This window comes from Pimephales promelas, chromosome 20, assembly GCF_988280905.1.
Source record: "Pimephales promelas chromosome 20, fPimPro1.hap1.1, whole genome shotgun sequence".
Classification (NCBI taxonomy): domain Eukaryota; kingdom Metazoa; phylum Chordata; class Actinopteri; order Cypriniformes; family Leuciscidae; genus Pimephales; species Pimephales promelas.
The window spans coordinates 24,931,071-24,958,812 of NC_142788.1; the positions used below are offsets into that span (position 1 = coordinate 24,931,071).

The 27,742-nt window shown below is 38.0% G+C and overlaps 1 long non-coding RNA gene across 1 annotated transcript; it reads right to left on the reverse strand.

Annotated features, from left to right (window-relative positions):
• LOC120463475 (uncharacterized) lies at window positions 1–27,679 on the reverse strand. Its single transcript, XR_005618519.2, has 3 exons — window positions 27,440–27,679; window positions 22,055–22,140; window positions 1–958 (listed from the first exon to the last, which is right to left on the reverse strand). It is a non-coding gene; the product is annotated as an uncharacterized LOC120463475 (long non-coding RNA).
• Between the last annotated feature and the right edge of the window lie 63 nt (window positions 27,680–27,742).

The window sequence follows — 27,742 nt, forward strand, 5'->3', positions numbered from 1 at the left end:
AAGTGATTTGTTAGCTCAAATTTGTATCTCAAATTTCATCTAAAGCTCTCAATGATCCTGTTGCCTTGAACCATAGACTTAAAATGTTGAATAAAACTTTATTATTAGCAAAATTCTTTGTTGTGGTAGAAACTTGGATAATCATTTTTGTGTAAAACTTTATCTAAATCATTTTCAAACAGTATCATGAACATGAAACCATGAACTAAGCTTCTTTTTTATATATATATAACTCATATTTTTAAAAGCTGATCTTCATAATTTAAGACTGAAACAAAAGAAATCTGCAACATTTCGGTTTTAAACTGAATATCTGTGAGAAATCTTTAATGCTCTGTATTTGATCTCATTGGATCCTGTGCAGTCATGGTTCTGCCATTTTTGGAGAGCTCGATTGTTGGCACTCACATAAAAAGGTCAGCATAGTCTGGAGCATCACAGCCCAACTGCAATGAAACACAGTGTTCTCTGGAGTGACTCACTGCATTTTCCAATAGTCCTGTAACACACTCTCTGACACACAGAATATGACAGGATCTTCCTTATAAGACTATGCTCACAATACAACTCTCCAGAGAAAAAATAAGGTGACATACAGAAGAGTACCTTATATAGATGGTATAAAGGTTGTGAATGTGATTACAATATTTGTATATCTGGGTGGAGAGGACTGTTTATTCACTTAGACAGTTCAACTGATTCACTTTGGAGTGGCTCTTTTAAAACACTAAATCCAGGACTGATGAAGCATGGTTTACTCTTTCTTTACTTTTGCAGGGTCAGGTTTCTGTGAAAATAAACCACAGTTGTCTTCACAAACAACCTTGTGGCGGGGGTGAGATGTTTCTTTTAATGGAGAAGTCCAAGGCATGCTGACCGTTGGAGTTGAGCTGGTAATTTGAGATATTCCTACCCTTAATACTGCCAGTCCATTTTGCATTTGTCGTGGCATCTCCACCTGTTGAGAAGGTCCCATATTCAGCATGCAATTTATAGGATAATTGTCAAAATAATTGCCTGATAAATACTAGGACAAACCTACAATTATTTAGATTAACAAACAAAATTAAATTAAATATTTATATTAATTAAAATTAAATTATTATTAAACAAATAATTACATTTTGAAAGAAGTTCAAAAAGTTTTGTTTGTGAAAGAAGATACTTATGTTCACCAAGGCTGCATTTTTTAAATAAAAAATATACTAAAAACAGTAATATTGAGAAATATCATTACATTTTAAAATACCTGTTTAATATTGCAATGTATTTTAAAATTTAATTTATTCCTGTGATGGCAAAGCTGTCCATAACTGCTACTTGTCTGTATAGAACATACAAAAACATTGGATTTGAAGGAACTTATGCTGGTCCAAGCTGGTTTATGCTAGTAAGCATTGGTTTAGTCAACCCGATCTCACGGCAATTCGTACGAATTTTACGAGGTGGCTAATTCGTAACAATTGGTACGACCTCACTCGTATGAATTAGTATGATTTTTGCTAAATCGTACATATTTTACAAGTTGGCCAAATCATATGAATGACCTACCCCTGACCCCGCCCCTAAACCTACCCATCACGTGGGTTTAGACAAATCGTACGAATTCGTACAAGTGAGTTCGTACGAATTGTTATGAATTAGCCATTTTAATCACTCGTACAAATTTGTACGAATTGGTCATGAGAAAGCGTTGGTTTAGTGCTGATCAAGCTGGTGGACCAGCAGTATTATCCAACAAATACTTTCTGGTAAGACTGGTTGACCAAAAAAGATTTGCTGAATTAGGGACCATTTACATGACACCGTTTTCAACAAAAAAAGTCAAACTTTTTATGTGTTTTGGCCGTTCTTTTACACGACAACAGCATTTTTGGGGCCTGAAAACGAACTTTTGAAAACGTTTTTCAAAGTGCGAAGTGTTTGAAAACGATACCGTTATCATCTCAGTGTAGACTATAGCAACGCAAATTAGTTTAAACGGTGACGTCACGTGCATGCGTATTACGTGTTTAGTCGGCGGTTAGTTTCTCTTTACAGTGTGACATTGCCAACTACTGGCCTGGCATGAATAATACAATGTTTATTTGTCATTTCAGTGTTTCATTTCAGTGTTGTCATTACAGGGATTCTTTTGACAATGGAGTGAAATGTACTCAAAACTTTCCGTTTTTAGTACATCGCTATTGTGTATACGTACCATTAGTTTCCCGTTGGGACATTGTGTGTGCACCATTTATGGCGTGCAATCCGGAATATGTGTTGTTACAGGAACATCACTTCCTGCTATTGTGGAAAGGAATGTTGCTGTGTTTTTGGATTTTGTGGAGAGTGTGATGCATCACCAGCGCTTACAATGAAAGGCATATTTTATATGGTGCCCTGTTGAAAATTGTGGTACATGATGTACAGTTTTGAGCAGCATAGGGTGAAGCTACTGTAAAAAAAAAATTTTTTTTCAAGATTTGTTATCACAACGTTTTTTCTTTTGTCAAATCAACTTAAATAATTTGTATTTAGTTCAGATAACTTATTATTTTGAGTTTCTGATGATTAAATAAATCTCCTTCATTGTATTAACTCACTTTTTCCAGTTCAATCAACTTAAAATTTTGAAGGCAACCAGGTTACTTTTTTAAGTTAAACCAACAATATTTTTTTTACAGTGTGACTGCCTGTTCATAAACTAAGGTGTTTCAGTCATTTGAAAGCTACTCTAATATTATATTTAAATAATCACCCTCTTTTAGGCATATTTCCTTTCCACAATGTTCGCTGACCATTTCTCATGACACACGCCTTGCTCAGTGGATTGCCACAGGGAGTCTGACACCACACGGGACTCTGAGATGCATGCAAACATCTGCTACTGTGAGAATCTCATTTGCTCATCTTCATGTTTCCCAGAAGAAGGACTGAGATTGTTTGTGGCAGATCGGAGAGAGGAAATGCATGGTATGTCACGTAAAAACAAAACAAACATTCTGATGTTTAGCCACTGACAGGCAGCTGGAAAATGAAGAGACAGTTGCTTTTCCTGCTGAGAGATAGACTAGTGAACCCAATCTGTGTTGTTTCTTTAACACTGTGGTATGTGCTTCTCTAATTTTGTCTTTTTAGTGTTTTCTGCTGGTCTAAAACACCCAAGAAGACCAAGAGACCAATCTGCACAGGTTAACTTGTTTGCTATTTTAATTCACAATGTTGGAACAAATTATTATAAACCAATTTCTGCAGACACCAGTTTAAAAAAACCCTGCATACTAAACCTGCTGAAATCATCAAGACTTTCACAGAGGACCGGTTCACTTTAAATGCTATCTTTAAGTTTATTTGACATAAGAGATTTAGAATAAACAAGACCAGTTGGTAGTCAGTGAGAATACATCACAGTTACTTTAGAGATAATGACACCTAAATAGAAGACAAATAAACCTGAAGAAACATACAATCATAGCAGAAAAGATGACAACTTCTCAAATCTCTACCTTAATTCCTAGTATGGAGAATTGTAACAGCAGAAACCATGAACAAAGAACAAGTAGTAGACTTTCTCAGTATATTTAGGCCTAATACTTTTTAATGTAGTACGAAAGATATTTTAAGATTATTTGCTTAGGTGAGAGAGCTGTTTTTGTATTAGATATTGCATTTTTCCTTTAGCATGTAAACCTTGAGAGACTATAAAAGAGGTTTGTGTGCTTTACGACTGTTCACATGCGCAGTTTTGTGAGTGTTTGTTTTGAAATGATTGTAAACTCACTGCATTCTGAATGTGTAATCCATTTGAAAGATCATCATTGTATCATTTTATTGCCAAACATAACCTTTATATGAAAAGTCTCGTGCAAACAGAACAGATAAGCTCATACAGGATGTGAGACATCTATTCTTACGAGTGAATCAGCTCGTCGTCCTTCATCAGGAAACACACTAACATCTGACGGTTTGCGCTAAACCGACCAAGGCAACACCTTGTATGGCCATCTGCGTTCTCAGAAACAATATTACCCAGAGGTCTGTGGCTATTAGACTGCGGATTCAAGTGCACTTAATGATGACCGCAATGAGTGTGAGGTTCAAACAGAACACAGACATGGTTCTTCTCAGCTTATCTATATAATTCCTGACTGCTAGTATCAAGTGATCCTGTGGTAGCATCACCCCCCCCCCCCCCCCCCAAACCCCAAACAACACAAAAGAGCTAATATAAAGGTTACCAGAGAAGGTGATGTGGGGTCTGTTCTGACATGATCGTAATAGCAGAAAAGGAAAGCAATCCCAGATCTGCTGATAACAGGCCTGGCTAACTGGAGCCATTCAGACAGGATCACATGGAGTTGTTTGGAAGCTGAATGCTGTGCTTTATCTCGAATGACAGCTGACTATAATAGTTCAGGCTTAGTTCGGAGTGATCCCCTGAAACGTCTTGGGAAATATGAGTCACAAACAAATGATTATGAATCATATGATTTACGGCTTGAAATTTTTACACACCCACCACTGCTTGCCTCTCACATACTATGTTTCCGTTCCTTGTCCTGAGTATGACTACTTTAGGCCAGTATACGGTGAACCCACTTCCCTTCATTTCAACTTTCACACAGTCACCTCTGCACGTTGGCAGATAAGATTTAAATAGCTCTCAAACTGTGAAATGTCTGAGTCTGACAGCAGAACATCATGTAAGGTCCCACTTCAATGAGAGAGTGGACTTGGCTCCCATCCTATCTACGTCCCACCAACCTCATATTTCCCTTCCAAGCCATGAAAGAGTGGGTAACCTGGGAGACTGTGACTTTGGATTAGGTAGAGAAATAAACTTTAGGGTAAAGATTTCTTTCCACATGACCTTTTAGAGCATGTGATTTCCACTCAGAAATGGCAAGCATGAGGAACCCCATATTACTATTCCCCTCTCCTCTATGTATATCCTTCATTTCTTTTCCTCTGCTGTGAAAAGTCATGCTCCCCCATTTGCCAGAGGTCTGGCTTACATTAACGATTTGGCATAGCGCCCCTTGGGGCGGTTCACACTGCCACGAGATCCGTCATTGCTTAGACCCCGCCTGTTTCTGTCTCATCCACCAATTGAAGCCTCCCAGCCCCCTACAGTTACACACACCACCCTCCCTTTTTTCCCAACAGAATATTTAGACTCTTGGCCGGCGCTCGGAACGTGTGAGTGAGCTGGAAGTTTGGTGTGTAAGCAAGCTGGTTGCTAAGCTGGAATCTGTGAGGTGTGAGTACACGTTCACATACTCTTGGCTAACCCATCCTGTCCATGTTCTGGCTGTAGACCCTGAGCTGAGGCTGGGGATTTGGGGAAGGCCCAGAGTACTCATTTATGACGTGAACAGTATCGGAGACTCTAAAAGATAGGGAAGAATTTTTCAGAGAGATATATGATGCATGATGTAAAGCTCATTGCAACAATAACTCAGGGACTTGGGGAGATCTGAATAAGGGAGTTTATAAACCTGGCGGCCAGCCAGGATTACTGATGTCACTACAGGCAACCACAAGAACGAGGTACGCCTTTGTCCTGTTCAGCTCAGAGTAGAGTTTGTCCTCCAATAACATCTACATGAAGTCTTCGAATTCATGTCTTTTAGGTTCTTCCATCATCTGTAATATCATCTGGCATTTATGGTTCCCCACCCAAACAGCAGATCACACCACAGTAAAGCAATCTATCCTCTCATCCATGCTCAAGTTCACATCACCTCCCATCTCACATGTGTCACAGAGTCTCAAACGGTTGATCAATGGTTTGGCAGGCACAAGACGGAGTTGCTTTGATCCCACCGTTTGAGAGCTCAGTCTTTTAAAATGTTCCGTGATTTCCTACGGCCCTAATTGCTTCCATCTCTCTCAGTTGTGGTGCACTCAGTGCTGACTGCTACAGAATTAACGCAGGGAAGGCTGGAGAACGCAACGGTGGGGAGGATTAGGTCACCTAGTTGTTATTTCTTATTATTTGCATTGGATCCTACACCTTTGAATGTAGTCGCTGCCTAGAGGAGCTAAGAAAGTGTATGCGGGACTCGTTCACATCTTAAGAAGTAAATGTGGGAAGAGTCCCAAAAACTTAAGGAATGCAACATGAGCCAAATCTTAAGATAGGCAAGAAACAATAAGACAAATGAAACAAAAACCATACAAGACGGAGACAGATTCTCACTTCTACTCCAGCAACTTGCCGAATGGGAGAACGGGAAATAGGAGCTTTTGATTGAAAACACATTGCGCATGGGTTTGCGAAACCACGCTCTGGAATATCGAGATGTCCCCACTCGTTTGATAAGAAGCTCTTAGTACTTACTGCTTTCATGGAGTCCTTCACTTTTTATGTAGTTAGGACCATTGCTATGGAGAATGTTTATATTACAACACCACCCTTAAACCCAGATGATTTCCACCCACACGACCAGCAATAGTTTGTATGAATGCACTGCTTTGTATCAGGACCGATCGAAAGAAAGGGGAATTGGAGGGTGGCTGTTCCCGAGTCTCTCCCAGCAGGTGAAGATGTTGAATTCCACAGGTGTGCTTTATCTAAGCCCTACTGTTCTCCAGGTGTGTCCTGAACACATGTTTCTTTGATATGAATTAAGGAGGGGTGACATAAGGATAGGTGAGTATAGGGGAACAGTGGCTACATGGCTGAAATAGTCCGATTGCTACATTATCCTTAAATTACCCCATTAAGAGGTCCCTGCATGCCATTAAGTTGTTAAAGCTCTGTCCCACTGCTAAACATTGAGCAAGAGCATGTAATCAGAACCTGGTTCACATCTTTTGGGGAGGGAGCATAACCCTGAACTGACTGGTTAGGGGTGGGTATGTCTTTTCCATTGTGTAAACCTGAGCAAAGTCATTTTGTTCTTGAGTAATTCTCGAGTCTAGTTCTCGAGTTTCCAGCTGAGTTAATGAGAGCCTTACCTGGGGAGTCGGCACGAGACCTGATTTAGCTTGCTTTACAATGGCCGACTCAACTGTAGGGAAAAAGAAAAAAAGAGTTCCCACAATCTTTCTGGTGAGTGACGCTACAACCCTACTGCCCAAGCCATCACCACCTCCCCATGCTGGAGACAGACTCCTATTGATGGAGGAAACTGGTGAGTTACTCTCTCTCTCACACACACACACACAGAATAATGCAGAGTCCACATGTTCATTCTGGTGATGGGTGTCCAACAGAAATGACTGTGAGACATTGCTCCTGGGAATGAGTGTTGAGAAAAACGAGGCTGACAAAGTGTGTATGTGTCTGGAAGAGATAGGATCTGCTTGCTGTCTGTCTGAGTATGTCTGCTGAGGTCATATGATAATGAGGAAGCTCTGACCAAGTCAATCTGTCCAATGTCTATGTGAATGAAAAAAAAAACAATGTTTTCTTACGTGAGAACATGTGAATGCCACAGTTTCTTTCACAAATTCAGGGAGGGTGTGAATGTCAGCTTAAATGCTCACATCCCTCGGAGGATGTCCAGGTCTAATATAATGAGGCCTTGCATTTTTTGGGAGACTTAACTCTCTGGGAAATTCTCTTCAGTTATGCCTTGGAAAACTGTTGGAGAACAGACACTTACATTTTATGGCAAAGTTTACGTCTGTAAAATTAAGAAATGAGTTCTCCTCCCTTGCTATTCTCCCCCGCAAATTTAACTAAATTCCAAACAGACCCCACCTGTTGAAATCACAAAAGAACTGAGTGGTTTTACAGTTTTCATACTTATTTCTTTAGTCTAGAAGTAATTCAATTATATCAGTTTCACCTCAATTTTTCATAATGCAAAGGCATTTAGGCCAGCAGTGATCAGGCTCACATGGAATCTACATTATGTACAAAGAACTTCCAGAAAGGTTATGGAAGTGAAACGCCGTCATTCACTAAAGGGCCTTTCGCACCGGATAGTTCTGGGAGTTCCTAGTTCTAGTAACTAGCCAAAAGGATGAATCCCCTAGGAACATTTTCCTGGTTGGATTCGCAACCGCCAGTAGGAACTCTGAAGTGACGTAAGGTGTTCTTGTTTTTGTAACTTTTATTTTGACGGCGCAGCAGACCTTTATTTTGATGGCGCTGAGAACGCCAGCCAGAGCACATTGCTTGCATTCACCGTGTCTAACAGTCCTGTCCAATATGTAATAACATATTAGACAGAACTATAATACTTTCTAAGTAATATATCTAATAACATCTAGATAGAACTATAATAGTTTATTAGCGTATGCCATGTGGTTGATGTCCAGGCGTTGCTAGTTGAGCAGAAATACATGTTTCGCTTGGTCTGATCAAAGTTGCGTTGGATTTTTTCCTTAGCGTAAAGGTTGATAGGCCCATCTATCACTGTTTTCCATTTGTAGAGTTAGTTTATCGAGTACACTACATATAGTTTCATAAATTAACCGAAACTCTGCATATAATGTAGCCTACTTGGCTCAAAGGCCTGAGAAATATATAGACTATGCGTCTTTGAAAGCAGATGTAGACAGAAGTCAAATGGCTAACCAGCCTAATTTGCTTGGGTTATTCCAGATTCGAACTGGAAGTTGGCAGCCGGAGTCGTTGTCATGGCAGCGCGCATTGTTTAGAGCAGAATAAGGTGGATAGTGCTGGTTTAGACCCTACTCAGAAGTAGGAGCTAAATTAGTTCCTCCAAAAGAAGTTCCTAGAACTAAAATCATTGCTAATTCCTGTGGTGCAAATGGGTAGTTCCGCCAATAGTTCAAGGAACTAATGTTTTTTTTTTTTTTATGTTAAATTTGTGGGGAGCAGAGTGACCTGCCTTGTCTCTGTGTACTGGAAAACCACACTGATCTCTTCTGAACTCTGTGGTAATTTATAGTGTTTTATATGTGTGCAGGTCATGGTGCACCACAACTTGTTTGTGTGCTGAAGACGGCGCAAGGTCAAAGGACTACGTTGGGAATAGGCCTAGATGTTATCTGCATCTGTGCTCTGGTAAGGTCACATGCTTGAGCATGTCACATATGTATCTGTCTTCTCACACAAAACATGTAAACTGATGTGCTAGACTTAAATGAAAAAGAGCAGGAGAAGAGGAAATATGCCTTCTTTCTGTTTTCTCTCTAATGTCTGGAGTCATAGTGGAATGTTTTGTGAAAAACTGTTAGATAAACATAGGTAGTAGACAGTTAATATCTGTCTTCACCCTCATAGCTTTTGCAAACTTACATCCTATTACAGAGTCTAGACATTAGGCATGATTTAAATCCATCAGAGCTCCATATGAAACATTAGGACAGGTGATTGGCCCAGAAGTCAATTCAACTTTAGAATCTTATGTTAAATCTTGAGATTTTGCGTGATAGTCTAAAATTAATTAAGACAATGTCTTAAAGCATAAAAATATAAAACTATAATTATTGCTCATTTTATTCTGAAAAATAAAAATGTAATAGTGTCCTTAATATTTCTTGGCATTGGGCCAAAAAGAAAATGAGTGGTATCATCCATCCCTACAGATAGTGACCTTCACAGTAAAACAAATTTATTCAAGTTTACTTAATTCAATTGAGCAAATTAATTTAATTAAGTAAGCAATAACTTAATTGCATCAATTTCTTCTCACTTAATCCATTTAATCTGTGATCTGAGGAAGTGTATTCCCAGAGTGCATTGCGGCATGATTACATTTATTGCTTTGTTTTACTATTTTTGGCTTTATTTTACCATTCAATTTTTATTTGCTACCGTTATTAGGGTTATACTGACAAGGCAGCCAGTATGGTTTAATTAATTAAATTAATTTTTAAAAAACGTGTTCCCGCTGTTGTAGTTTTCATGCTGAATGTTGAAGCCTGCGTGTGACTCAAGCATATTTGCAAGATATTGTCACAAATATAGAGGGATTATATCAACCCAATTTAAAATGTATGCCATAAGTATTAGCAATAAAATGTTAAAAGATCTTTATTATACATGAAATATAGTTGTGTATAAATATATATAATATTTTTTACATCACTTCCTTTGAAATTAAATCACTGTGATTTCATGTTGTATAACTGCGTCAATTGGAAGACAATTGTGCCAATTCCATGTCACAAATATTGGTGAGATTTAGGAAATTTTCCAGAATTTTAGGAACTTTTAATTCAACTTATATGATGTTCTCCCAAAAATTTTAATTGTATTGACAATAACTTTCAAGATGACTGGAAAATAAGCAAATGCAATTAAGAAGAATGATGACTGCAGAAGTGGAAGAAATTAGAGAAAAGTCTATTAAGAATTGTCCCGCCTCAAAAACCATTCGCCCTGCCAGTTTTTTTTTTTTTTTTTTTGCTTTGGCAAAATGGTACTCAAACCAGTCAAGTAAAGTTTACTTGGGTTTTCTGAGTAACGAAGGCATAGCATGCAAACAGCACAGATTACTAAATTGTTTACGTAAATTCAACAAATTATTGGACATTTAAGTAAGGTTAAAGTCTAACAACTGTTAGGTTACACAGTTTTCAAGCATTAATTTTCAACATGGCAATAATAAAATGTCATCAAATCGAAACATGCAAAAATCAGCAAGATGATGACATTTTGACCTGTTTTGACCCTGAAGAGAAGTTCATAAGCCTGATGACCTCAAGAGGACTAACCCACAGAGCCTTAAAGAATGTGCTCTAGATTAAGTGAAGTGGACACAACGTAGCTTGCCAAAGATAAATGGCCGAACACATGCTTTTTGGGCTTATCTTATCCTGAAGGGCCATTCGACACATCTGGGTGACCAAGGTTACACAATTGCAGTTCATGGGAGCTCAGTAGGGAAGTTCTGCTTCCATTTTAATAAAAAGTAAATTAAACATTTTTTAAAAAACATCTTAATGCAAACAGTACTGTTATTAGTAAGGAAACGATAATCAGGCTGACAAAACAGGAATCCTGGAAGTCCTTGTTTGGGATTTGATCTAAATAGTCAGAGTCATGACCTTAGATTTCCCATGAAGTTTGGAAATCTAAGGTTGCAAAAACTCTTCACTTAAAAGCCAGAATGTGCATTAAAAATCTGTTCTTGTTATTCCCAGCGGTATGACTGAATTTAGTGCTGTGAACATTTTAATCAACATTCCTCAAATGCCACCATGGACTTTAACGACTTTTCTGGTGGCTGTTTAGAATTAATATTTAATTACATTTCATCATTGAAATTCCTCAGTTTCTTGTTTAAGACTCTAGCACCAGTGATTTCCACACATCTAGTCCAGCCAGAGAGCATCCATGCTGAATAGAGACAGCGAGCCATTCCACCCTCATTATCCCAGCATGAGTTTCTGGAGCCATTAAAACTCGGTGCCCTCGAGATGGTTAAGGCCCGTCACCTGCTATGTCTAAATGACAATAATGGTTCTTTGTAAATTCATTCACTATGGGTTTTTTTTTCTTCTATTTTAAAAATTGCTTAAAAAAGAGAAGTCTTCAAAGACCGGGATAACGAATGGAAGTGTGAGTTGCCTGAACTGTTACTGTTGAACCCAGGTACTAACTTTTTTATCTTATCAAATGTGGATTTTTTTCTTTTTTACCACAGAACATATAAATTAAAGTTGATGAGATGAAATGAAATGCGAGACGATATGCACAACACACACACACACCAAAAAAAGCAAAAAAGCTTTGTATCCCCAATTAATTACACTCTAAAAAATGCTGGGTTGTTTTAACCCAACTTCGGGTCAAATATGGACTAACCCAGCCGTTGGGTTAAATTTTTACATTACATTTTTAACCCAGCATTTTGGGTTTGTCCATATTTGACCCAAAATTGGGTTAAAACAACCCAGCATTTTTTAGAGTGTACCCTGCCTAAAACAAAGTAAATCTATGGTTGTATTTCAACTTTTTTTTCACTGCTACATTTCAGACCTTTTGCAATTAAAGCAGATCGTTGATTTACCTGTTGACAGAAATCAGTGTGACTAGACATTAAAGGGAAACCTATGGCCTCTCACTCCCCAGGAAACCTCTCATCATGAGGGGCAGACACACTGGAAGTAACCCTGAGGGAATGATTCATTAAATGAACCCTACATGCCTTCATTCAAGCTCTGTACGATGGAATGCTTTTTTGGTGTGTGTGTGTGTGTGTGTGTTGTGCTCATCTTACACAGATTTATACTGTGCATTTTATTTCCTCTCATCTACAATAACCATAACCAATTATGTTGACCATAGCAAATATCATCAGATGGGATTGCTCATGAAGACTAAACATTGCCAACATTTTCTTTACAACTTACCCGCCTATTTCCATCTTCTCACGCAGCTAACAAATTCATACCGGAAATTAATTTGACATAGTTTGGGTGTCCACCTGCCATCATTGGCTGTGTGAGAACACCGCTTCTCCTATTAAAACGTGTAAATTGAGGATCGTTAGATTAAGTGTGCACTATTCAGGCTCTGTGCCACCTCAGCTGTTGATGGAGACGGGTGGGAAGGAAACGAGAAAGACCATCTACTTTCCAGCCATAACAAACACCACACGGGCCTTCCATTAACACTTCTGAACTATTAAAGGAGTAGTTTACTTTTTAAAAAAACTTTTGCTGATAATTTACTCACCCCCATGTCATCCAAGATATCCATGTCTTTCTTTCTTCAGTCGAATAGAAATTAAGGTTTTTGATGAAAACATTCCAGGATTTTTCTCCATATAATGGACTTCAATGGGAACCAAACGGTTCAAGGTCCAAAAGACAGTTTCAGTGCAAACTGCAAATTGTTCAAAGGGCTTGAAACGATTCCAGACGATGAATAAGGGTCTTATCAAGCGAAACGATCGCTCATTTAAAAAACAAACTGAAACTGTCTTATGGACCTTGAACCATTTGGTTCCCATTGAAGTCCATTATATGGAGAAAAATCCTGGAATGAAATCCTGGAATCAAAAACCTTAATTTCTTTTCGACCGAAGAAAGAAAGACGTGGACATCTTGGATGACTTGGGGGTGAGTAAATTATCAGCAAGTTTTTTTTTAAAAGTGAACTACTCCTTTAAGTGCAGATATGTATAGACAGTTTGATTTGTTTTTCTACTTTTTAAGTGTTAATTACTTGGGGAAATTGATATTATGATATTTTATTGTAATTTTTTTTTTTAAATAGTAAAAAATCAAGTTAATCTTGTATGCCTTATCTTTCCTTTGCAGATTAACACCATACATGACAAGTCTCACAGTTTTAAAGGCATTTCTCTAGAAATCTAAATAGACTTCGATGCGTCAAACCCACCCCTTTCCTCGAGTTGGAGTTGAGTTTCCTTTATTTAGATGGAGAAGAAAATGTGCTTTGGATGGTCTGGATGCATTCTATACTACACTCTCAGAAAAAAAGGTACAAAAGCTGTCACTGGGGCTGTATCCTTTCAAAAGATACACTTTTGTACCTAAAGGCTGCATAGTGGTACCTTAATGGTACATATTAGCACCTAAAATGTACATATTAGCACCTGAAATATATATTAACACCTAAAATGTACATATTAGGACCTGAAATGTACATATTAGCACATGAAATGGACATATTGACACATAAAATGTCCATATTAGCACCTAAAATGGACAAAAGTTTACCTTTTGAAAAGGTACAGCCACACTGACTGCTTTTGTACCTTTTATTTCTGAGAGTGTAACTAATCAGGAACAAACCCTAAAATCTCAAATCAGCTCGAATTACCGACTGAGAATTTATGGTGGCTAAAAGCACTTCCTGTCCATCCCTCTGAGCTGGATCCTGTGTAGGCGAGATTGGGTTGCCATTGAAATTGTTTTATCAGTTCCTTTGGAAGCCAGCCAGCATGGGAGTATAGCGTAAATCTGCAGCGATTCGACACTTTCCTCTGATGTCCTCAGGAATTCGTTTTGTCAGGCCTAGTTTGGGAGAGCGAGATAAACTAGTACCCTGGGCAGCCTAGCACCGTGAAATCCCACCGTCGAGAGGAAGCGCAGGGAGAAATACATTTCTCAGGAAGACATGAGGGTCAACGTTTAACCATCCGGCCAGGTGGGCACAGATGATGGGTGATGCAATGCAAAAGAGAGAAATGAGTTTGGGGGGCTGGTGGTGCTTTATCCCAAATCTCCCCTTCCAAGATGGCAGTAAATCACGGTCACGGTGAGCGGCGGTGCACTGACCCCGAATTCCAGCCGTGCTTGTCGGAATCTCCTACTCTGTACCCGTCTAAGTTTTACGACTACACCAGGACAGCATTACAAGACAAATAACAGTCCATGATGAAATGAAGAACCGATCCTGATGAGGTCTCACTCATGCAGAACATTTGCTGATATGGGGATTTCTGTGTCCTCTGATTTATGTGCAGCGACTATCCATGATCGTAAAGTGGAGTGGATTCTTTGGTAATTACCAGAGCGTTTTAATTCTAGATGATTTGAGGAATGTTATTTACAGTAGATTGATGGATGGATGGCCTCACTGGTTTATAAAAGTTAGCCAAGGACACTGGCGTGCCTTTTGCACAAACATACAGTCCACATATATGCTTCGGCTCCGAATATGAGTCCATTTGCATTCCCACGACTACAAACATTCATCATAGTTGTGGTGAAATTATGTTTCACAGCACACTCTCAAGGCATACAGCCCAGATGTCCTTTATTCTCAAAGAACATAACATGATCTCTCTCTGCAAGCCCCCTGTCCCGGGGAGACCCTATAAATAACATTATGAGCTCATCGCAAACTCTAATTAATTACAGGCAGGGGTTCCCTGTAAGTTAAGCTTTGTCATGGGGTATTATGACACCCCGTCTTCCCTCAGGACCCACGGTCACCTGTCGGGCCCATGCTGGGCTTGTTTTCCCATCGGTAACCTGGTTAGTGTCTCCTGCTGGGATGTAACGTCCACTGAGGAACCAGAGAGGTACTGTACAAGTCAACACATTAGAGACCGGAAACAGTGGCTGTCCTGCTAGTTTTCTCTGGATGTTGTACAGACTTAAGCTGTAAATCTGTTCACATCTGAATGCGTTTAACATGACACTTCCTCTACTCTGAATTCAATTAAAGATACATAAGCTAGGAAAGCACGCTGGTCTTATGGTCGGTGCACTTCTTTCTGTTCTGAGATTATTTGCATTACGCTGTAAGTTACATATAATTTTCAACAGCCTCAAGCCGTTCTGAATTTTCACATTTGGGGGGCGAAATGTGGAATACAAAAACACAGCCTGTATGAAAATGACATCTTCCATGATAGTTTTTTTTTTTTCTTTATGATAGTGGTCAAGATCTTGGGTCAGAATCCAGCACTCTGTAAAGTCTCCTCCAGCACTTTCAATGAATTTAAAGTCTGGACTCAGAGGTGCAAATTCATTTATAAAAATCATTCTTCATGCTCCCTCCCAATTTGAGCCAGATGAAGCTTGGCTTTGTCATCATACAATGTGGCCATGATGCGTGTACCCACAAGGTTGTTTCAGAAATGAAAAGCTACACACACTCCATCAATTAGGGCTAAGAACTGTTGCCAAACATACTAGAAACATAATAATCACTGCAATAATGATCCAATCATAGACTTTTATGCATTTGCCCGTTTAAATCAACAAATTCTCATCCCAAGACGTCATCTAACTGACGCTTTTGACCATACGTCAACATTCGACGTTTTAGGGTACCCTTTAACGTCAGTTAGATAACGCTATCCTAGGGCGTCATCCAACTGAAGCTTTACCTTTAGCGTCAGTTGGATGACGCGGGTAGGTTTAAGTCTGGGGTAGGGTTAGGATTAGATAGCGTCATCTAACTGACGTTAAAGGGTACCCTAAAACCTCAGATGTTGACGTATGGTCAAAAGCGTCAGTTAGATGACTAAACAATGACTTTTTTTTTTTTTTGGCTGAGCCGTGTAAATTTAGTAAAAATACATGATATAATTTGACGTTTTTTTTAGTTACCAGTTTTATGGTACTAAGCAAACGTAACTATAACATTCTCAGTTGGAAATATAGTAAACTATACCTATTTTCTGGCAGAAGTATTACAATCACAACCCCCAAATGGCAATTAAGCTCCGCCTTTCCCTTCCTAATCCATTTACTCAGACACAGGAACCCCACAGCAGAATCAACACCCCCAGATAACATTGCCAAACTAAACACAACAGGTGTCCTTGTGAGAAAACCAACAAAGACCTGTTGACACCCAGGGTGCGAAATTTACGAGCTCCTTTTTGAGAGTGTGAAAATCAAGTGTGCACTCAAGAAAACAATGGCACTAGATTTAACAGAGATGAACCATCAAAAATACCTATGTTTGATGCTTTTTTGTGCTCTTACTTAATGCACAAATTCTTAGCAAGGAAACCAAATATATCCAGTTGTTGGAATCGTTTTCTTTTATTCCAGGAAACACAGTTGCCATGAAGAGAGGAAATGTGCATCCTCTGCATCTCCGATCCTAGAGAAACCACTTCCTTATTACCCCTCAACAAAAACGTGTGTTTTCCTTCTCTTACTTGAGCCTCTTGTTTCTCTTGACCCCGAGGACTTGATTTCTCTCTCTGAGGCACACAGGAAACAGTCCTTTCACCCTGAATTACCCTTCTATACCCCATCCCTCAGCATGATCCTGCTCTGCTTCCAATGATTTCATGTGACTCGTGTGAATGGGCCTCTTGAGGAGTCATTTTGTAGTAAATCACATTCTTCATCTCTCTCCCAAACTCATTCTCTATCTCTGCAACTTACACTGTTGATATTTTAGCCTGGGTATAAACGTCCGTCACAGGTAATTCGATCAGTAGTTGTCAGGAGAGTCAAATTGCTCTTTAGACCTGGTATTAACAGGCATCTTTTGTCTCCTGTGATGACATGATCAGATTTCGTCAAGCGAAAGCTTCTGAAGCTCTAAAAAATAAAACACAGGAAGAGAGTCGATCTTTACAAATATGCAATTTTAATTTAATCTCTTCACAAATGTGACATTTTGGATGGAATGCTTTAGTATTATTTTAGTCGACTATCTGTATTAACTTACACTCTAAAATTTGCTGGGTTGTTTTAACCCAACTTTGGGTCAAATATGGACAAACCCAGCCATTGGGTTAATTTTTTTAATTACATTTTTAACCCAACGTTTGGGTTTGTCCATATTTTACCCAAAGTTGGGTTAAAACAACCCAGCATTTTTAGAGTGTAACTTTGAATGTGCATGCTTCACGTGATCTATGTAGTAGGGGTTTGTTCGACAAGGGGTTTACTAGGGACTAATTTTTGTTAAAATTTTTGAAAATAAATTGCCATTTAAATTAAAATGGAGACTTTTGCAAGGGGATCTGTGATATCAAAATGTCAAAAGTATTGTGCATGTATGCACGTTTCCACATTTTTCATTTCACATTTTCTTTTAAAGCCGTACTCAACCAGTTTGAAATTTATGTTGGTGGAGGGATTATGTATTTAAGGTCTTTCAGGTCATGCATTTCTTACACCTCCAAATTTGGTTTGAGTGATCACAGATATTTTGGATTTTACACCTTTTGCTGTCCACTTGTGATCAGTTCACCCAAGATGTATATAGTGTAAACATGTATTTTGTCTAAAAAAAAAGCATTTTTTTATTTTTTCTCTGATCTGCTATCTAGTTTAAAGGAAGCATTTGTGTATTGCATCACTGAGCAGCTCCTGTGTGACTCGGTGGTGACCTCTTGCCCTGTTTGTATCCATCTTTACCCCCTTTAGATGTTGATTTAAAACCATTAACATCTTAAGTCACTCAATAACGGTATCTAGTAACCCTTCAGCGACTTAGAATCCATCTTCTAATCTAGAACGTATCACATGTCAGATAAACTTGCTCATGTGGTCAGACAAGAAATTCAGAAATGACAAGCTGCAGTCATCTACCCTTTACACCCAAACTGGCCACGCTCACCCTGATGTTGTGAAGGCCTTTAGCAACCCTGAGAAAATCAAATCTGCCCTTAATCTAAAATAAAAGCCCTTACTTTCTCACGATAACGTCTTCTCATTAACACGTCCTTACTCCCACAAACTCTCACTCCTAATTTGTCTTCTCCCTTACAGGATGATCAAGGCCTGAAAGACCGACATCGGCATGATGATAGACGTTTACAGACGAGATTAACGGATCAACAGGCACCGCAGTCTCCATCCCAGCATTCCCTTTACCCATATCTATCTCTCCCTACAATGGACAAATTCTCAGCACTCCCTTTCTGTGTGACCCCACGATGCAAAGCTTTTCATGCATTGAAATGATTTCATGGCCAAAGCATTAATGAGATGATGTCACTTCACCCCCCCCCCCCCCCCAAAACCTCCTTTCAGCAACACCACGGTTTTCCGCTGACATCACTGTGCAAAATTCATGTCGGGCGAGGCCCCTGTGCACAGATGCACTCAGGTCCTGTAAATACAAGAGTGTTGAGCTAATTTGATGTGTACACTGAAGAGGCAACAGATGTCCTCTCATGACAGTGATGCAAAACGTTTCTGCCGAAAACAGGGTCACACCTGCGGCAGGACAGGACGCTGGGAGATCAGCACAGGAAAAGAGTTCAGTGAGTTTCTTTGACATTGCTGCCAAAAGTTAATCGTAATTCTTTGCCTTTAGCTAATGAGTCGAAACCTTAAATGTTTTTAAAGTCAACAAGACGTGGAATTCAAAATCCATTTTCGTTAATTGACATATTTTTGTATGTAGGAAGGTATTTTATTATATACATATTGGACAATGAGAAGTGGGTGGTAGACCAGAATAGTTTCGGAACTAATCTTATTATTTTGTAGGTATTATTTATTTATTCTTACATTTGTACGTATGGAAGTTTGACAATATCTAAAATGTTGTTGTTTTTCTTTGGCCAAGAGGAAGAGCTTTGCATCGCAGGGTCACGAACGGGAGCACTGATTAATCAAATCAAATTTGATTAGTCAAATTTCAACACAGTCTCATGAAAATGCGTATCTATACCACGAATGTCATTTCTCGTGGCATTTATACGGCAAAAATGGTTTTTGCGTGCATATGCTACGCACTAAAAAACCCTGGGGTAGGTTTAGAGGGGAGGGGGGTGGGGAGTTCGTGCATATTATACGCCAAAATGTGCGTATCATATGCACGCGAAAAACGCGTACCATATACACGCAAAATCAGTTTTTGCCGTATAAATGGCACGAGAAATAACATTTGTGCTATAGATACGAACTTTCATGAGATCGGGCTCCAAATTTAGATGGTTATAGTGATTAAGGTATTAAAAACACATTATTAATGCTTCACAAATAATTAGTAAGGCTATAAAAAAAAACACTGTAAAACATTTTAGTTTTTAAAAAACTAAAAAAAAAATTAAGCATTTTTTGACAAGATTAAACTCCTTTTTAAGTCAATTTAATGTAATTTAAGTTGAAGTTACTTAACCAAGTTGATTGTATTACTTAAAAAATTTAAGACAGCATCTGTTTTTTACAGTGAAGTAAACAAAGATGAGTATTAGCATTACAATTATAGCGGCATTCGAATTTTACAAACAAAGAGTAAGTAACATAACCTGGGAATTATGGCCATTGGTCAACCAAGAATTGTGTGTTGCCTTTACCTTATAAATACTTAATTTTACTATTAATTTCTGAGTCAAAACTGTTTCCAGCTTCTTCTTCTTTTTCCTCAAATAAATCATTTTTCCCTCCAGTGTGAAACATCCCTAACACCCACTTTTGAGGAGGCTTTTCCAACTAATTTTGGTGACAGATCACCCTCAAGACCATCAGGACCTTTTCTATATATTTGATATTATTGTCATAACATTTCAACTTTATCTGGCATAGAATTAAGACAAGGAACTTGCATTAAGAAGTAAATAAGGTAAAGTTTGATTTCAAGTCACAGCTAGGGAGGGTCTGATGGTGTCTCGTGAGGTCTCCCTCACACCATAAAGACTTACACCATACTCCAGCTAATTACATAGGATACCTATCTCATCATTCATCTGCATGATGTCAGCACATCCCTCCTGGGTTTGGGGATCTACAGCAGAGTGAGTTGACCCTGATATGTCTCATGAGAGCCACATCAAAAGGGGTTTATGTAAAAAAATAATTAGCTTTTCATGAAAAATGTGTGTAGGCGAGTTCGATTTTCCTTTAACGTGTAATTTAATGTGCAACCTTCTTTGATTTCCTTTGGAAGTGAAGATGTCATTTGTTAGGTAATGTAAAAACTATTTGGAGGAGATTACAGCCGTATTGTTTTCAAAAGGCACTCCATCGCCACGAGTGTTTACACATCAGTGTTGTCAGAACAATGGGGAGCACTGAGACTCGTGAAAAACTACAAAGAACGAGATGGCAGGGAATAAAGATGAAAATGGATATGTGAGGCAACATTTTTTTTTTCCTACCAGTGAGAAATGGATTCGATAGAAGGCCTCTTCCCAGCAAGGTATAATTGACACAAGAATTTACACTGCGGCTAAGTCATACAAATTCATATGACCTCATACTTAGTAAGATTTTTGCGAGTTGTCCGAATGACCTACCCCTGACCCCGTCCCTAAGCCTAACAATTATATATCAACATATTACATTTTTCACAGTGCTTTTCACAATGAGTGTAGGCGAAGCTAAAGAGCTCCTTTGGCACTTCAGCTTTTTTCCGACTCTGATTGGTGTAATTTTTGCTTAGTATCATGGGTAATGTAGTTTTTCACCACAAATTCCACTGTTCAAAAAAAAAATTTAATAATTTGGGCTGACGGGTTCAACAGAAGCAAATATAATTGATTAATAAACTTTAAAGTCTTTAAAGGTTTGTAGCTTATCGTTTCCCTATGGAGAAAATGAATGCAATTTTTACTTTAGGACCCCAACTGTTGCACTCTATTGTCTGCGAGATTTGAGGAAACCAGATCACATTTCATCCAAAGAAAATGTATTATATTGTATTAATATTAAATGACAAGCAAAATGTTCATATATATATATATATACATATACATACATTTGTAATTCTCAAAAGTAGTACAGTAAAAAAAAAACTTTTATTTTTACATCAGCATAAATGCAGTAGCTAAAACAAATAATATGAAGATTTAATAATGCAATTATTTTTTCATTTAATAAAAAATCAATGTTATTATTTTCTTCAAATTATAATATGGTATTTGTTTTGCATTACAATAATTTGTATTTGGAAGAAAATGTGCTTCATTTTAAATGAATTTTAAACTTATTTGTTCAATAATAGATTATGACTCCAATAGACATATTTTCTTTTCAGGAAACTTTTCTTCAGCTGATGTGCAGCTGTTTTCTGGATACTCTTGGAAAAGATTGACTATGTTGTCATGTTCTGCTCTTGTTAAGTCCCTTTCTTATTTTCCTGCAAGACGGCCGTGCGCCTGCAAATATATTACATAATTGATTTCGTATGGTTCTAGTACCTCTGTTACTGAAACTTACAAACATATCATAGGGCACAGAAAATGTTAATGTGTATACTGTAACATCATTGTCTTCAAACAATTGTATATTGGGATTTGATATGCATATTTTTGTCAATAATATGACAGAAACTCATTCTGTGACATGGCATTCAGAGGGTTTACTGCTCCAAGTCATCCATAATTTACATCATATGGGTGGATCATGATCGTGTGATTCATAGATCTCCCCCTGCCTACAAAATGAGGAAGTACAGCAGGACAATATCTGCTGTTGCTCCGACAGAAATAAAATCTTCTTTAGAAAGGAAAATGTGACTAACCACAACTTCCGTTCACAGCTGCCTTAAGTTTCTGAGGCAATATTTCAGCACAATAATACACTCTCAATTTAGTTAGAGGTTTTAGGTGTGATTTAATTACAGTCTATTTAAGAAACTGAGAGGAACTATAGTTCTAACATCCAGTTAATAGTAGCAGTTAATATGTTGCTATAACCAAAAGCAACAAGTGGTTGTTAGCAGCTAAACTGTTGATAAAATGAGTCACTATAGCACAGTTCAGTGCAAAGTACAAAGAGCACAAATGTCTCCACTCACCGTTATTTTTCCAGCTGTCATGGTAGCCTTTGTGTTTTTTCCTTTGTTGGTCCCATGTTACTTCACTGGAACGTTGTTTCCGTTGCCTGTGAATGAAACTTTTTAAGTTCCTCAAGAAAATACTGAATTGGAAAAGGCATGCACTTATCAAGTTATATACAAATTAATCTTGAGGCTTAAAATCTGTTTATTTAGTCATTTTAGAAATGTTCTATTGTCAGAGATTAAAACAATAGTGTGACATAAGGCGGTGCTTGATGTGACTGTAAACTTAAATCATGACACAGACAAACTTATTTGTAAAATTTTTAATGATAATGTGTGAACTCTGGCTATGACGCTATAGGCTGTTTTAGGTGGGTTTTAAACTATGTGGGTTGATAGCATGTTGCTATGAGGTTGCTAGGGATTTCTGGATGGTTAGGTGGTTATTGACTGGTTAAAGAATATTTTGTCTTTAAATATGGCTTAAGACCCTCCTTTAATGCATGTCTGCCAGGTAAATAACGCATTCTCATCCCAAGGCATCATATACTGATGCTTTTGCCAATGCGTATACATCCAACGCACATGGAACCCTTTTGCGTCAATATAACACGCTTCGGTTATGGTAGGTTTAGGTCTGGGGTAGGGTTAGGGTTAGACCACTAGGAGGCGGCTTTTGGCCCATAATATATCTGCATCTCATATTGACGCTAAAGGGTGCCATGTGCGTTGGATGTATACGCATTGGAGTATATGACGCCTTGGGATGAGAACGGACTGAAATAAAAGTTAAAAGTCTGATCACTTCTTCTCAATACATGTCATGATTTGAGTTATCATTCACATCTGAACCATTTAAAGTGTGACACATGATGAAGTTTACTACGGTATGTTTACTATGCAAAGTATGAGCAATTGTAACAATGATTCTCGCTTTAGCCAGTTTTGCCATTCTTAACTAAAAATAAAAATGAATGAAGCTATTAAAAACCATTTCTCGTCATTGAAATCAGGACAAATTCTTAACACTAGAGAAGTTTAAAACTAAACAGGAAAATCACCAACAAGTATTTTTCTGCAAGAATCTTTCCATTTGTTAGCCAGCCTCTTTCTGCCAAGTTCTCAATTTGCTCATTCATTTTACAAGTGCATAAAATGGTAAAAAGTACCTTTCCATCATTCTTGAGTCACATTTTTACAGCTCTACTTCTCTCCTCACATGTTAAGTTTTCCTCCATTCACTGTGTTCCAGAGGGAGGTGTTAAATCTAGTCTGAATGTGGATGTTGGAGTGCACTGACTGGAGTCAATGCGAGATGTTGTATCATTCCCTTTGTAAGAGGTACAGAATTCCCTCAGATTGTTGCAGTTATGAAGGAAATTATTGTGGATCATCAGACTTTCGGAAGCTCTAATGGCTGTGCGTGTTGTGGCTTAAGTTCACGAATGCTTCGCTGCATACCTCGGTTGTAACGAGTGGTTATTTCACTCAAAGTTGCTCTTCTATCATCTTGAATCAGTCAGCCCATTCTCCTCTGACCTCTAGCATCAACAAGGCATTTGTTTTTTAATGTTGATTAGATAATTGTATTAATAAGAACTTGAACAGGTGTTCCTAATAATCCTTTAGGTGGGTGTACATGCATTGCTGTTGCATGGCTGTTCTTAGAAAGCTTTAAAACAGTTGGTCGTCTCGAACCATTTGGACTTGTTCTTTGAAGATGCTTTCAGTGTATAGGCCTATCTGACTGCAATTAGTGTGACTTGACAAGCTAAAAATTAATTATCGATCACATTCACAAGTTCAATGGTCACCAAAGCGCTTTGAGGTGGAAAGGGTATCATCTGTCTGTGCTTCTTTTCAGTCGTCGCCTGACTTTGTCCTTCTCTGCAATTTGTTGCTATAGGGCCTGGCTCACTCCAAATGTGTGATAAAATTTGCACATAAAAGATCATTTTAGTCAGTCACTTGAATGACAGTCTGTCAAACACAGTGAAATCTCAATGGTTCAAAATGTTCCACATAACTTTATATTAAAGGGTAACTAAACCCCTGGTCAGAGTCTGACTCCACCCACTGGCACTATTTGAAAATGCTGAAAAAGTGGGCAGACCCCAGCGGAGATAGAGGGGACGAAATAGATGCTAAAACACTCTATCCTGATTGTTTTCAATACTCACAATTCCAATTCCTGACTCCCTACAGTGGTTTTGACGACACAAGATAGTTTTTATACTGCCAAGGGCGTAGCTCGCGTGGTGAGCTGAAACCTGGGTACGTCACGAAGTGCGGAACATCCAATAGGAAAATTCAACTGCAGTACTCACCGTTCAACCTGATGAGGGCAGCACTAAGAGGTTTTCTTTATAATCAAATGTCAAAAAAGTTACTCGAATCAATGACTGGTATTAATAAAGATCCATTCTTACCGATCATTAACAAAAAAAAAGTTGAATAAGTGTTTAGTTACTCTTTCACCACTAAACAAAAATTTTCTGATTGGCCTGTTTTGTTTTGGTTTGTGTTGAGAGTTTTTTAGTAATCTTTTTAAACAAGAAAAGTAGAAAATGACTTAAAAGGCAGAAAAAGATAAACAGTAATGTCACAGAAAGCAAAACCATAAAAAAAATCTAATTATATTCTTAAAAAAAAATTCCCAGTTTCCCAATTTCCCAGTAAATGTGATCAGACAAGGACTGTTATTCAGCAAATACATGTCAACACTTTGGCATTTCCTTACAATTACATTGTATTGCAAAGTCATTGGTTTTTTACACTTTATCTGCATTCCTTTGGCTCTTCCGGCTTTTGGAAGCACGACACAATGGCGAAGCCGAGACGGGAAGTGATGGATGACTGACAAATCTCCCTTAATGCGTTCTGATTATTGCTCAGATCCTGTAATGCTGACTTTTGTCATGCATGCAGCAAAATATGTATATTTTATAACTTAAATTGATCAAAAAAAGCTTCAAAAAACATAGACAAGAATTTCCTTGTATTCCTTCAGAATGAAACTCAATTATGTTCACATTTATTTGAATAGCGCCTTTAACTGTACATATCATTTCAAAGCAGCTTTACAGAAAATGCATGTTTCTGCTTTACAATTTAGAGTAATCTATTATCAGAGGTGACTGTGTCAAAGTATGTGTCCATATATCATAAATGTATAGTTCTTCCAAGACAATACAGTACAACCAAATGTCCAGAGTTTTGTAGGGGGATAAAGGCATTTAAGGGCCAATAAGTAATAATAATTTAATCTGGTCATGATGAAATATATAACTGAGTATCATCAGCATATCAGTGAGGTAATTCCATCTTTTATAATAATATTACCAGCATGTGTGTATATAAAAAAGTTATTGTGTAGAAAATAGCAGAGGGCCTAAAACAGACCCCTGTGGTACTCCATAATTTACTGATGTTTCCTTTTACTGACTAACTTGGATAATTCCCTGTTTAAATAAACAAAATGGTAACAGAGACAATCTAAACCGTAATGCCTGTCCTAAATACCAGTGTAATTTTGCAATCGAACTAATAGTTTGTCGCAATCTGTAGTGACTAACGCAGCACTAAGATCAACAAAAACTAGTATTGAGATACAGCCTTGGACAGAAGTAAATTTAATTTTGAATTTAACGAGCACACTTTCTGTGCTATGATAGGTCATGAATACTGACTGAAAATTTTAATAGCTATAATTTTTTTTTTTTTTGCAAAAAAGAGCACAATTGAGCCAGTGTTTAATATATAGATGTATGTCGTTCAAATACAGATGTATTTCAATCATAAGTGAAAAGCAAACAGGCCTATCAGTAGCTGGGGACACATTGAATCATTTTAGGCTTTGTGCAGTAATGTTGTTTTCCACTGCTAAAGCATACAGGAAGAGAATGCAGACAAAGAGGCATTTGGTCACTGTACCCACCAAGCTGTTTCCTCCCATTCAGGGGATACAGGAACATTTCATTGTTCTCTAGGCAAGGTATGATGAAGTGATGTTGAAAAGATGGTTGCAATTGTATTAGCTGTTCTCAAAACAGATAAAATACAGATATAAATTAAATTTGTATGATTAAAGGACACTGGCTTAATGACTCCCTTTGCTCAAATTAAATGATACAATTAAAACAATTTGAACATAACCCTGGGCTTCATTTTTCAAAAGCACCATGAGCTAAGTTGATCATAGAGACTATTGATGGTGATGATTCTATGATTTACTTAGGCTTAGGCTACAATGCTTTTGGTATATTCAGCCCTAGTCTTTCCCCAGATGCAATTCTTCAACAGGATGTCAGGAACTTTCCTCAGGCCATCCCTTCCTCTTTCATTCTGAATGACAGTGTGGAACATTGGGGACGTTCATGTGTTTATTGAAAGCACTGCATGGTTTCACAGCATGTCAGTGGTGTTATCATCATTACTCACATTCTCTAACCAAAAACAGTTCTGTGTGATGTGTGAACGTTAACGTAATAAATGATTGAACGTAAGAAAGGTGAAAGACGGGCTGCTTAGACAGTCGGCATGTGTGAATACACTGAATATGACTGCAAACAATAAGGTGTTTGTCTCAAATTCACCACTATGCTAGGCCTACAGCATATAAAACACAGGTGAAACTCGAAAAATTCTAAATTTATTCGAAAATTAATCTTGCAAAAGTTCATTTATTTCAGTAATTCAACTTTATTATAATATACAGTAATATTATATGGACTCATTACATGCAAAGTGAGATACATTATGGCTTAGCTATGAAAACATTTCACAATATTCTCATTTTGAATTTGGGGTTTTCATAAGATGTAAGCCATAATCATCAAAATCATAAAAAGTAAAGGCTTGAAATATCTAACTTTGCATGTAGTGCGTCTATATAATATATTAGTTTCACCTTTTAAGTTGAATTACTGAAATAAATTAACTTTTTAACTAGTCTGCAGTTGATTTGCACATAGATTTTCCATATCTACAGTGGATTGTTTTTGGTTCAGTAGCAAAGAACAAGGGCAAACAGTGAACAAGACAGAAAATTTCATCCCCTCATGCAGCATAAAGTTTATGTCTGAGAAAGAGAGAGAAAAAACCGGCAGGTTTTCCCTGGATGGAAGCCCGCTAACTAAACATTTGCATCCTGCATCTTGCTTAGATTTGCCCCATTTATAGGACAGTGTCGCTCTCTAGTGGAACGGAAAGCTTTGTGCTAATGCTAAATGCTAATTGAATTCCCCAACAACATTTGAAGAAACTCGTTCCCTCAAATCATTGTCTCTCAACACGTGCAAGTAGGAGTTAACTTAGATTTGCGATCAAAATATGTTGAATATTGTTTTCACTAATGTTTTAAATTGAATAGCCTCAAATATAAAAAAGCATATAGCCTACCGTATACTGAGGTGAATGAGAAACACAGGTGCGTTCCAATCGACAGGGTCCCTACACAAGTGTTCACTGCTCCCTACTCCTGACTTCCTGTGAAGTGATGTATCGATGTTCCCTTTTTCCCTATGCCTTTGCAGTGCCCTTCGAACTGAACATGTTCGTTCCCTTCTGATTGGAATCTCACAGATGGCGAAATACCCTGTGAAGTCCACTTCGCAGTCCACTTACGGTCGAATGGAACACACCTACAAACTGAGGCACATCAGTAATTATTATCAGTTTGTACTGATACTGCATTCTTGTAAA